Raw genomic sequence first — 14,326 nt, 5'->3', positions numbered from 1 at the left:
TTTTAAAATGTGAACCTGACAGAAGGGTTTCTGTGGGAAGCTGAGCAGGTGAGTAACCATCTCTGCTCACAGGCAAAGAGCCCGGGGGCACTGGGCTTGCTGCCCCTGTGCTCAGGAAGGGGATGGGGGACCCTTGGCTAGGGTGCGGGGACCCTCCGCAAGGCTGGGCCGACATGCGAGGTGGGGGGGGGGGGGGGGGGTCGCTGGGGGGGGGCAACCACTCGCTGCACCATCATGCCAATCCCTGGATCATGTGTACCCGTTCTGGGGGCAACCCTTGTCCCTGCCCCCGGACCACCCATAACCCCCACTGGCTGCCGAAGCTTCTGGCCGTGCAGCTGAAGGCTATTGCCAATAGGGAATTGGCAATCATGGTTAACTGAGCACTTTAAAACCCAAGTGTATTCCCGTGGGTGGGCAGGCCATGTAGCATGCAGGAGTCATTGCCTGGCATCCCAAACAGATCTTGTTGCCTGGACAGTACACCTGAACACTGTGGGAGGCAACACCACACGCACAGAAGCAACATCTGAACACCCAGGAGATGGGACACAGCTCCCGGAGAGACATGTCCATGGCCAGAGGGTAGGTGAGTGCCACGGGGAGGGGGTCAGCACCCGATCTGGGTCATGTGAGTGGGTGTCCAGGGTACAGGGTCTGGGGCTCGGTGAGGGGTGCCTGCTGTCTCCTGAGGTATGCAGGGAGGGTGTTCTGATGCAGATGTAACTGAAAATGCGTGGCACCCAGGCCAACATTGTCCACAGTTTAAGGCCTGGGAGAAGTCATCAGGGCCATGTGTCAGAACGTTCTCGGCTTGGGGCACACTGTGGGCTTGGGGCACACTGTGCAGTCAATGGCTAAGACGGAGGACAGGAGGGCCCAGTCACAGGCAGACTTGTCGCAGGTGCACAAGGACATTGCTATGGTGCTTCAGAGCTTGGCCTATTCACAAAGGGTCAAGGCTGAAGGCATCAAAAGCATTGGTCAGGTGCTGACTGACCTTGGTCAGTTACAGAGAAACATGTCACAGGCACAGAGGGACATGACCAAGGCTCTGAGGGACATGGCTCACTCATTGAGGGACATGTCACAGTCTAAGTGCGCCATAGCTGATGGCATCAGCATCATGGTTCAGACAAGGGCAGGCCACCAGGACTGGCAGTGCAGGTGATGGTGGCACCGCTGGAACTCACTCCGGCCTCACCTCTGTCCCATGGAGTAGCAATGGGGTCAATGAACCGCCCGAGGGAGGAGGATGTGATCGGGCCAATGCCGGCGCCTCCCACAGGGGAGGTGCTGGAAATCTCAGCACTTCTGAATCCCCCCCTCCACATTGGCACAACTCATGGGCAGCGGGTAGAACAAGGTGACACATTGTCCCCTGTGACACCCGAAGGTCAGCTGGGCCCATCCAGGCCCAGGTCCTCCCAGAGGCTATGGGCAGAGGAGATGTCGTCGGCAATGAATGGCACCGAGGTCAACACTGCTAAGGTGGCGACTGCAGTGAAGAGGCTGGTTCATGAAGTCGGCCCCATCATTGGAGGTGACCAAGGTGTCGCGCAGTCGGTGATGGTCCATGACTGATGTCTAGGCAGAATGCCCGCCAGACTGGGGGATGTCACCCAGTACCAGGCTGATCTTGATAAGGTTCTGCAGGACATTTCCCGATCTCAGATGGGAATAGCTGAGGCGCTGCGGAGCTTGTCCGAGTCGCAGGTGGCATTGTCAAGGTGCTGCACAGCATGGGCCAATCACTGAGGAGCATCACCGAGGGCGTCAACACGATGGTGCAGACTATGGGGAACCACCAGGGCTGGAAGAGCAGATGATGCAGGGGCAGCCGGTACTCAAACCAGCTGCCCCTCTGTCCCATGGTAAACCCAGGGCCTTATGGGTACCAAGCGGGAGGAGGTGGCACTGAGGGCCAACCTGTCCCCAGGCTCTTTGCTTGCGAGCAAATGTGGCTACTCACCCCCCAGACTTCCCATAGACGCCCTTCTGCCAGGTTCATGTTTCTCAAAAGGAGTATTAATCAGAACCAGTGTGACCATTTGCTGGGGAGTCCGATAAATCACAGCAGGCCGTTGGTTAAGGAGTAGCTCCCATTAATTGTATGGGAATAGGGCTTAGGTAGTGAAAATAAGTGTCTCGCCACTTTACGGTGAGATCCTGATTTTGTCTACAGGAGAGGGCCGATTACATCGTAAACTGTTTGGCGCCTTTCGTGACTCTGGCGAGAGTGCAACAAGGCTGGAGAATCACGCCCAAGGTGCTTGACAATCCAGGACAAAGCCTGTTGATTGGCATTGTAGAATCCAACAGAAGAGATACAGGAATGCATGGTAGAGTAGAAATTAAATAAGGTTTATTTACAAACACAAAATTATGAAGAAAACAACTCATCTTCCAGAAGGGCCACCCTCCCTGACCTGCACCCAAGTCGGTGTTTATCTCCTGAGAGGTTGCCCCTTGTTAAGGGGAAACTGATGTGACCATCAATTCACTCGACACACGATTGGAAGTAAACTGTGGTTTTAATAGTCTTACAACTGAGCCAGCCTACGACCAGAGGAACTGAGAGCAGGCTTACGGCTGCAGCACTTTATACTTCCAGTTAGTGGGAGGATCCATGGGTGGCGCCATGGGCGGAGCCAAGGCTGAAGCCCAGTACAAGCTCCTCATCTCCCCCTATGGGCAGAGCCGCGCAAAGTCTCACATACTGAGCCCACAAGGACATAATACAACGCAATGCAACAGTGTGAATTACAATGCAGTATAATTCACCACAGAAACGCCATCCCCAAATTACTGAGGTAAATGTGGGGAATCTGATTGAGCATAGTCCGTGACCCAGTCGAAACAGGCACCGCACCCACTCCCTTCATCCCTAAACACTGGTCCACAATGACAATGTCAGTGTGTACCAACTGCAAAATACACTATAGTGTCTGAAAGTACACCATCTGGCACAATGGAAAAATATGGTTAGTGAACCATCTGCTTGAATCTGACTTTTGATTTGTTATATATATATAAATACGGGGCATAAAGCCTGTTTCAATACCCAAGTCTTCCTTAAAGGACTGCTGGAGGCCTCCCCCAAAAAAGGTGAACTTTAAAAAACAAGTTTTACAGCAGTTCCGAAGATTATTCTTGGCCCCAATTGGCCTTTTTCCAATCGCCCCATCCCTCACAACTGCCTCTTCCCCTATCTATCACCTACCACTTCTCCATAAGACCATTCGACATAGGAGCAGAATTAGGCCACTCAGCCCATCGAGTCTGCTCCGCATTTCAATCATGGGTGATATTTCCTCATCCCCATTCTCCTGCCTTTTCCCCATAATCCCTGATCCCCTTATTAGTCAAGAACCTATCTCTTTCTGCCTTAAAGACACTCAGTGATTTGGCCTCCACTGCCTTCTGCTGCAAAGAGTTCCACAGATTCACCACCCTCTGGCTAAAGAAATTCCTCCTCATCTCTGTTTTAAAGGATCGTCCTTTAGTCTGACATTTAGTCTGTCCTCTGGTTCTAGTTTTTCCTACAAGTGGAAACATCGGCCGCGATTCTCCCAAAGGGAGACAAAGTGCCGACGCCGGAGTGAAAACCGGAGTGTTTCACTCCGGCATCGGAGGCCGCTCCTCGCCCCCTATTCTCCTACCCCCAGGGGGCTAGGAGCGGTGGCGCGTCAATCTCGCGCTCCGGGCCTTGACGCTTGTGTCAAAGCGGCGCCGCCTGAATGACGCGGCCGGTGGCGCCTAAATGACGTCACCCGCGCATGCCCAGGTTGGCCGGCGCCAAACCGCGTGGTTGCCGTCTTCCCCTCCGCTGCCCCGCAAGACATGGAGGATTGATCTTGCGGGGCAGCGGAGGGAAAAGAGTGCGTCTTTCAGAGACGCCGGCCCGACGATCAGTGGGCACCGATCGTGGGCCAGACCCCTCCTGAGCACCCCTCTGGTGCTCGATCCTCCCTCCGCCTCCCACAGGCCCCACATGCAGCGGTCGCGCGCTGTTCACGCAGGCAGCGACCAGGTGTGGTTGGCGCCGGCGTGAACCGGTCGTATTAGGCAGGCCACTCGGCCCATCCGGGCCGGAGAATCGCCGCTCGACCGGAGCGGCTATTCTTTGAGTGGCCTGTCGCAAAACGTGACACGCCGTTTTTGGGGGGATGGGAGAATCGCGTGCGGGTGCCAGGGCGGCGTGGCGTGAATCGCCCGGCACTCCCGCGATTCTCCCACCCGGCGTAGGGGTCGGAGAATCGCGCCCATCCTCTCCACATCCACTCTATCCAGGCCGTGCAGTATCCAGTAAGTTTCAATTAGATACCCTCATCCTTCTAAACCCCAACAAGTACAGATCCAGAGTCCTGAAATGTTCCTCATACGACAAGTTCTTTATTCCAGGATCATTCTTGTGACCCTCCTCGGGACCCTTTCCAAGGCCAGCACATCCTTCCTTAGGTATGGGGCCCAAAACTGCTCATAATACTCCAAATGGAGTCTGACCAGAGCCATATACAGCCTCAGCAGTACATCCCTGCTCTGTATTCTAGCCCTCTTGACATGAATGCTAACATTGCATTTGCCTTTTTAACTGTCGACTGAACCTGCACATTAACCTTAAGCGAATCATGAACAAGGACTCCCAAGTCCCTTTGTACTTCTGCTTTCTGAAACATTTTCCCATTTAGAAAATAGTCTATGCCTAAATTCCTCCTTCCAAAGTGCATAACCTCACACTTTTCCACACTGTATTTCATTTGCCACTTCATTGCCCACTTTCCTAGCTCGTCCAAGTCCTTCTGCAGCCCCTTTACTTCCTCAGTACTACCTGTCCCTCTACAGATCTTTGTATCATCTGCAAACTTAGCAATATTGCCTTCAGTACCTTCTTCCAAATCATTAATGTATATCGTAAAAAGTTGTGGTCCCAGCACCGACCCCGAGGCACACCACTAGTCACCGGCTGCCATCCTGAAAAGACCACTTTATCACGACTCTGCATTCTGCCAATCAGCCAATCCTCTATCCATGCCAGGATCGTACCCTGAACATCATGGGCTTTTAACTTATTTAACAGTCTCCTATGCGGCACCTTGTCAAGGGCCTTCTGAAAATCTAAATAAATCACGTCCACTGCTTCTCCTTTGTCTAACTTGCTTGTTACCTCCTCAAAGAACTCTTAACAGATTTGTCAGACATGACCTCCCTTTGACAAAGCCGTGCTGACTCAGTCCTATTTTACCATGCACTTCCAAGTACTTCACGATCTTATCTTTAATAACAGACTCTAAAATCTTACCAATGATCTAAGTCAGGCTAACCGGCCTATAATTTCCCGTCTTCTGCCTCCCTCCCTTCTTAAACAATGGTGTTACATTAGCCACCTTCCAGTCCTCTGGGACCCTTCCTGCTTCCAGTGATTCCTGGAAGATCATGACTAATGCCTCCACAATCTCCTGAGGTATCTCTTTTAGGACCCTGGGTGTAGTCCACCCGGTCCAGGTAACGTATCCACCTTCAGACCTTTCAGTTTCCCCAGAACCATCTCCTTAGTAATGGTCACTGCACTCACCTCTGTCCCCTGGTTCTCCTGGAGCTCTGGCATCCCACTGGTGTTTTCCACCATGAAGACTGATGCAAAGTAACTATTCAGTTCGGCTGCCATTTCTTTGTTTCCTATTATTACTTCTCCAGCCACATTTTCCAGTGGTCCAATGCCTATTTTTGCCTCTCTCTTACATTTTAAAAAATCTCTTCCTATCTTCCTTTATATTGCTAGCTAGCTTGCACTCATCCTTCATCTCCCCCCCCCCCCCCCCCCCCCCCCCCTTATTGCTTTTTTAGTTGTCCTCTGCTCGCTTTTAAAGGTTTCCCAATCTTCTGGTGTCCCACTAATCCTCACCACTTTGTATGCTTTTTCTTTAACCTTTTGCTGTCCTTGACACCCCTCGTCAGCCATGGATGTCTTGTCCTCCCCTTAGCATGTTCCCTCCTCCTTGGGATGAATTTCTGTTGTGCCTCCCTAATAACCTGCCAAAACTCCTGCCATTGCTGTTCCACTGTCTTCCCTGCTAGGCTCCCTTTCCAATCAACTCTGGCCAGCTCCTCCCTCATGTCTTCGTAGTTACCCTTATTTAATTGTAATACTGTTATGATCTTAATTGCCTTCCTGTCTCATAATCCTCTCCCATATCTTATGTAACCATCACTTCCTTACCTCCAGATCCCCTGAACTGATTACCTCCCCCTCCCCACTCCTTATTGCTTAAGATTATCTGCCCTCCCTGGTTCCTCTTTGCCTCTCTAGTACCTTCTCCCCTCCGGATTTTCTTTTCTCCAACAATCGCCTCTACATCCCTCCATCATCACTTCCTCCCATTGACCACTTTCTCCCTTCTAAAAGCTTCTCTCTTCCCGGTCATTTCCTCCTCTCCAATCATCTGCAAAGCCCCAAGCACCACACTACCCCAGATCACCCCACTACTCCCAAAAACTACCTGAAAGTTACTGCCAACGATGCAATGGTCCAAAATTGAAATCTGCTTCACCTTCAAGCTGCTTAAGGCCATCCAGCTGGTCTGATTTAAAAGGAACCTAGAACTCAAAATGAAGTTTATCTTGGGCCTACCCCTCCTGCTATTATCCAAATTCACCCACAGAGGTAGCAGTGTATGAGATGTTCTCTTTTTTTCTTTGTAAGGATGGCTTGGATGTGTAGTGTTCAACAAAGAACATCAAGCTATGTTAATTAACAAAGCTGATTTATTAACACTACTTCACACTAGATTCGAACATATTCCTCAGTGCAAAGGTTGCTAAAATAATCTATGCTATAACTATATCTACAGAACTCCACAATACGCAACTACTTTCTCTCCCGCCTAAACACCTTCTCCCAGAATCAAGGGTTGTCACGCGATCTATTCGACTGCTCTTGAGCACCATCTAGTGGTTAGATGTATGTGCATGAAATTGGTAACCCTTCATCTCCGATACAATATCCATATTGTTCGAGTGCATGCATTCACAAGTTTGTTTCAGAGTGCATTATTTAAAGTCTCAGCAAGTTGTTGACCATTTTATGGGGCACAGAATTGACTGTTGCTCAAAGGGGAACAGAAAATGAACTTATGTCGATGCACTTCCACGAGGACTGGTTTGTTATGTAAGTAATCGTTTAAGCTCATTGTGGGTTTTCATGAGAACAAGACCACAGTATGGTCAATTATTTTGGAGAGGGGAGCAGGCCTGATTTTAACTCTCTGTTCCGGCTGATAACAAGACACACACTGGGTGAAAATGGAGGCAGCATGCATCCTGGTGTCTCATTTACACTACCTCCAAACTTTACTCCCAGGTTTAGGGGGCTGTGGTGTAAACCCCACACTGTGATCCCACTGACATGCAAAAGAATAACTAGCAGTTAATATACAAAAATGCAAAGGAAGTTCAAGAGTAAAATGTTAAAATACTTCCTCCGAATGTTTTCAGATATCAAGATCACAGGGCGGAATTCTCCGCTCCCCAGGTGGCGTGGGAGAATCGTGGGAGGGCTTCCCAACATTTTTCACGCCCCCAGCAATTCCCCCCACCCGAAAAATCGGCGCTCGCCATTTTTCACAGCGAACGGCGATTCTCCGAGCCTGATGGGCCGAGCGGCCGGCCCTTCACGCCTGTTTCAACACGGCAGCAACCACACCTGGTCGCTGCATTCATGAAACAGGCGGCAGATGCCCGTTTGGGGCATCTAGGGGCCCGATTGGCACGGGAGCACCACGACTGTCCTCGGGAGGGGACAGGCCCGCGATCAGTGCCCACCGATCGTCGGGCCAGCGTCCAAAACGGACGCACTCTTTCCCCTCCACCGCCCAGCAAGATGAAGCCGCCACGTCTTGCCGGGCGGCTGAGGAGAAAGACGGCCACCGCGCATGCGCTGTTCGCGTCATCTGCGCGATGAAGTCATCCGCGCATGCGTGGGTTGGAACCGGCAACCCGCTCTATGCGCGGATGACCTCACAAATGCGCCGTTTTGCGTGTCATTTCCGGCGCGACAAAGTCGCGGCCGGGAAAGACGGAAGGCCGCTCCTAGCCCCCCGGGTGGGGGTGAATTAGGTGCGGGGAGCGGGCCCCGAGGCCGTCGTGAACCTTGGCCGATTTCACAACGGCCATTCCGATTTTTATCGGGAGCGGAGAATACCGCCCACAATCTCTACATCAGTGCTCGACCTACTTCAGCTTTGAAGTCTCTGACCTTTGTTGAGTGCAATATTCATCTTACCTAATGTTCATACTCTCCAACAACAACACTTAGGAAAACATTATATAATTTCTTACTGAGTATGAAATATTGTTTGTTAAAATATTGCAAGTAAACAAACTGCCGATTTATGACAAGTATGATATGCAGGTAAACGATGCATATTAAGAACGGAATAGCAGATATTGAGCTGAGGGGGGAAAGGAAATGGAGAAGTTTATATTGCCATATCAAAAGAATGGTCAAATCAGAGAGGAGATGGCTGGAAGGGAAGTGGCAGAGTAGACAGAATAGTGCACAAAATCTCAGGAGCCAGGTCTGCAGTGGCTTAATGCAGTGGCTCATTGATCACCAATGATCAAATTGGGGGAGTGGATACAAAGTAAAGCTAGAGTTGTAGATGGTACATAAGGCAGGCACAAATCATTAAGAAAGGATGCGACTAGACAAGTGTGGGGATTTGTAAGTGAGGAAGAAATTTTGAAGTCAACCATATGAGCACATGGCAGCGAGTGAATTTTCGAGAAGGTGGCTGAGAGTGTGGCAATTTGCATAAATCAAAAGAGGGGCTGCAGCATTTTGATTTTTAAAATATTCATTCAGAGGATATAGACACTGCAAACAAAGCTATTATTTATTGTCTGAAAGAAGGTAGTGGTGAGCCACCTTCTTGAATAACTGCAGTCCATGTGGTGAAGGTACTCCCACATTGCTATTAGGCCTTATCTTTCACAGCGGTTTTTTGGTACAAATGAGTGGCTTGCTGTGCCATTTCAGAGGGCAGTTAATAGTCAACCACATTGCTGTGGATCTGAAGTCACCTGTAGACCAGAAAAGGTAACAGGTTTCCTTCCTTGAACAGCATTAGTGTGTGTGTGTGGGGTGGAGGGGGGGGGGGGGGGGGGGGGGGGGGAGGAGGCTTTTGGTGGAGCACCGGATGTGGAAAGGGGATCGGCCATTTCATGCCTCAGGCCTGAGCAGGAAAACTTTGTGAATACAGCTGGAAGCCACTAAGTGTTAACTTTATTAATAAGTGGCATTTGACCTGTGTGTGTGGATTTTGCTTAACTGAAATTTAGAAGTAGATGGGAAAGACTTTTCTTTATATTTTTAAGAACTGCTTAACTGTTAATTGAAAAGCTGTTTTCCCTTGAATGTTAATGAGGTAAATTCTGTGTTAATAATAAAGTTGGTTATAATACAAAAGATGCCTGGTTGTCATTGGAATCACTACTGGAGCGAAGTATCCTTTCCTCACAGTTTACAAATTAAAAAAATTGTTGGGGGTCTTGTCTGATTTCCTAATGTAAATTGGGGTCTGGTCCCGGTACCGTAACAAATCCACCTGGACTGTGGGAGGAAACCGGAGGATCCGGAATAAATCCTGAGGAGAGAAACTTTCAGAAGTCAGTCTGAGGAACACACCTCTTTTCTTCAGAAACCAGAGCAGAACTCTAAAAATGAAACTAAAAACAACAGACACAGTGCGAAATCAGAAAAACCAAAGATTCTTAAGCATGGCATAGATCTTGCAATCAACTGAATATAATTCACAATAATGCACATCAAGAATATTATGTCAGGCAACATGATCATTTTATTCAAGTAAAAGAGTTCTTGGTTTTTACTTGAGTTATTTTATTTTATTTTATTTAGGAGACACAAATTGGGTATAAATGTGGAGATCCTGCAAACTACATGCAGTCACTTAAGGCTGGAATCAAACCCAGGTCCCTGTTCCTGTGAGGCAGCCGTACTAATCACTATACCACCATGACTCAACCAAAGACTGACCTTGCATTGGCCAGGAATCAAATCCGGGCCTTGAGCCTCTTCCACTGAACTGCCAATGCAGTTTCTTACTCGGGACAAATGAAGAAAGGCGGCAGAGTCATCACTCGTTTCCACCACCAAACACAACACAGGGGAGGGCATTAAATTCCACCACAATAAGGTGCAGTCAAGAAACCTTCGTCATGATTGTACAGATAGATTGAGCCTTAGATCAGTGTGATCTCAATACTCTGAAGAAGGTTTAAGATAGCATGTTGATAGGTCTTTAATAAGGAGTGATGAGAGAGTTGGGAATCTTGTGGTTGGAGAAATGCACATTCCAAAAGCTTAAAAAGAAAGGGTGGAGGCTGGAAAGTTTCTCATGGAAGGTCCCGGTAATCATAGAATCATAGAATTTACAGTGCAGAAGGAGGCCATTCAGCCCATTGAGTCTGCACCAGCTCTTGGAAAGAGCACCCTACCCAAGGTCAACACCTCCACCCTATCCCCATAACCCAGTAACCCCACCCAACACTAAGGGCAATTTTGGACACTAAGGGCAATTTATCATGGCCAATCCACCTAACCTGCACATCTTTGGACTCTGGGAGGAAACCGGAGCACCCGGAGGAAACCCACGCGCACACGGGGAGGATGTGCAGACTCCGCACAGACAGTGACCCAAGCCGGAATAGAACCTGGGACCCTGGAGCTGTGAAGCGATTGTGCTATCCACAATGCTACCGTGCTGCCAGTAATGCTGGTGTTGATAGGGGGGGGGGGGGGGGGGGGGGTGCCGAGAGGCCATCCATGGAGATGGTGGACCACAGAGGTAATATATCCTTGTTTTGTCTGGCTGAGGGCTTGCTAGCTGTTTGGGGCTGAATTTGGGATTTGCTGTGTAGTTCATGGGAAATTGCCTTTCAAGTTTGATTGATTGAATTTGATGTAATAATTGTCTTTCTCTGGTTTACTTTCATTCTGTTGCTTTTATTCTTGTCCTGTTGTAAAAATTCCTTTAAAAATCCAAACTAGCTAATTGAATATGAATGTTTAATAGTACGAGGGCTTGTTTCCTTTCTATCAATTTGCAGGTTGCATAATAAGGCTGTTTGACTGATCAAAAGTTATACTCAGGACAAAGTTCGGAATCTGCGGATCTGAACATAATGAACCTTGAAGAAATGTTAGTCAGGCAACAGTTGTTAACTCAGTCAATTATTGCTAAATATACCAACATGTTCAGCGTCCAATGCTATAATAAACACTAGGTGGCTAATTTCCACTCTGATGCATTTTTGGAAACAAATTAATATTGGATTCCCCTCTGACAACAGTGTCCCGTTCCATTTCCCCTTATTCCTCAAACCCTCAAAAGTATCTCTGAAAGATGCTTGATCTCTGAATTATTTTCAAATGTAGTGATTCTGAATAAAAGTAGCAAAGAATGATTTGATAAACAGTTTCAGGATTGCAGAGTTCCATCATGTACTATTTTCATCATCATAGTTTCAATGCTGGTAAAGCATGTGAAACAAGATGGAGTGCTGAGAATTTCTTCCAGCCTTTTTGGTGTCAAAGAATTCCAGCCTTTTGGAGAAATACATCCAATCCAATAATGGGTGATAAAAATGTGAACTTCAAAAACGAAAATACAAGCCTCAAATATTTTTTAAAACTGTCCAAATGCAGGAAAGTAAGACCAAGTAAGGCTGCCCATTTCCCCCTCTTTATCTTCTCCATTTCCATCATTTATCCTCTCTCTTACCCAAAGCCTGTTTCTTTCACTGATCTCTTCTTAGTCTTTATGTTCCTGCACCATGGTTTTCCAATCTTCTCACTCTCCTCAGGATGTCTCTTTCTCGCTCTCTCTCCAACTCACCTCCCATTCTTCTTGATTTCTCTCTTTTCTGTCCCCTTTGTTTTTTTGTCTTTCTGTCTCATCTGCTAATTTTCTGCCCCAATTTTCTCAAGGAATCAAGAGTATAATCCTGATTTAAAATAAGATTCCCATAAGTTTCGTCTGTGAACAGAGAAGTGAGAGAGATTTGACTGGAACCATTAAAGGCAGACAGGAATAGTGGATAATCGGCAGACTTGAAGGACTTGTGACCTTTAAACAGGTAATGGCGATAAAGTGGTCTTGAATTCACAAATGCAAGAAAGTAGGGAACTGGCAGGAACTTTGAAATGATTAAAGAAGTTTTTGACAGGTAGGTCACATATTGGCCATCAGCAATTCATATAACATACTATAAAAAGGCTTTGGTAAACTTTGCATTGTTCATTTTCTAAAAAATAAAACACAATGGGCAAAATCCTGTAGAGGTAATTGGGTGTCATGGCCACCAGCTGAAGAGCTGGATACACCTCCACCTGCTGCCGCACCCTGTGCCACTTAGGCATTTAACAGGCCAATGGCAGACAATTCCCCGACCCAAGGATCAAGGACCCCAGGGTGGAAGTCCCGCCAGCCAATCAGAGGCTGGTAGCTCTCCTCTACTCAGCAGGGCCACTGAGGAAATGGTAGCTGCTGTCAGTACAACCCCCACCTGAGGCCTTGTATCGAGGAGGGACCCAGGCACAGGTGACTGTTGGTGGGAAAGGATTGCAAGTTGGCAGCGGAGGAAGGTCTATTCATAGAATATTATGAACCATTGAATTCCTACAGTGCAGTAGGAGGCCATTAGGCCCATCAAGTCTGCACCAATCCTTGAAAGAGCACTCTGCCTAGGCCCTTCCCTGGCCATACCCCCACAGTCCCACCTAACTTGCACATCTTTGGACACTAAGGGGCCCTTTTCGTTTAGCATGGCCAAACCACCTAACCTTCAAATCTTTAGACTGAGGGAAGTAACTAGGGCACCCGTAGGAAACTCATGGAGACATGGGGAATTCCCTCCTGCGAATCCGCAAGCTGATAGACCAGTTTGTTTGTTTGCTCCCTGCCCACTGCAGAGTTAATACTAGCAGTGGGATTAGGTGCTCGGTGCTGCTGCTGCTGATAGTAACTTTTCCAAGCAGGAGATCTGCTATCAGGATCTGTCACAGTCATCTGTCTTGCACCATCCTCACACACCCACTATAGGTCATCAACTCTGTGACATCGATCACCTAACTATGCTTAGGTCAACCCCTGTTTCTGCTGCCTTCCACTTTCCTGTCCCGAAGAGATCTCTGAATCTTTTCTGCTCTGATCAAATGGCTGAAAATGCTGACATGTTCTTTTCTAGATGTCATTCTTTAGACTTATTCTGGCTCTTAGAATTTCAAGCACCTCTTATTTGTCTTATGGCCTGTACCTGTATATGGAACTTTTAGCATACATCTCAACATTCATATTTCAAAGGTCTTAATTTTCTTCCATTAATTGACCACGAAAGACCTTCAATTGGAAAGGGATGGTAAAGCCATCCACTGGCCTTTCTGCCCAGGACTTATTCTGGGCAGCCCTCCAGCATGGTTAAATGCCTCCTGCCATCAAATTCATCAAGGGGAAGAACACAAGATTCTGTCCACTGATGTAAATTATGAAGAAATGCATCATTTCATTAATTGTATATTAATAATTGTGGTTAACCTGAAAAAAGTATTTCCGCTACCGAAACAAAAATGTTTTGTCAAATACATTCTATAAATGAACACAGACTTTACTTAACTTAATACTATTCCAGAGTAATGTGAAAAAGTAATTCAAAGCATCGCAGGTTCCCATGACTGGATGATATGACAGCAGTAATATTATATTAGTCAGTCGTCATAACAAGGTTGACGACAGACGCCACAAGACCTCATCATTACACTCTCCGCTTTGCCAGTTCCCGCAGCTGTCTGTCCATTGTCGCTCTTCCAAATATTACACCACATGACTTATATTGCACTAGTCTGGGGCTGAATATTCTGCTGGGAACTATATTAACTACAAGTTTAGCATTTATATGTTCATAATAGTAAATATCTGATAAAAAGCTTTTTCTCAATTAAACTTATTTTGGAGTTTGTAGTTTACTGTCAATTTGAGGAGAGCAGGGTTACAGGGTGTAGATGCACAGAGTGACCACAAGAAAACGATAGACAGGATACAGAAACTAGGTTTATTAACATACGTAAACTGGGCTACTCCACTGCCCGGGGGGTTCTCAAGCCTGGCCTTCATTTAGGTTGGGTTTTTTATACTGCACAGGATCCCTGCATTAAGGGGGAGTTCTGGCCCATTACCGAGGAAGTTCGTACTCAGCAGAGGTAACTATAACGTTATGGTCCATATCCTGTGACCTCCGTGGGAGTCGTAAC

This window comes from Scyliorhinus canicula, chromosome 3 (genome assembly GCF_902713615.1).
Source record: "Scyliorhinus canicula chromosome 3, sScyCan1.1, whole genome shotgun sequence".
In the NCBI taxonomy this organism is placed as follows: domain Eukaryota; kingdom Metazoa; phylum Chordata; class Chondrichthyes; order Carcharhiniformes; family Scyliorhinidae; genus Scyliorhinus; species Scyliorhinus canicula.
This window is presented reverse-complemented; position numbering follows the sequence as displayed.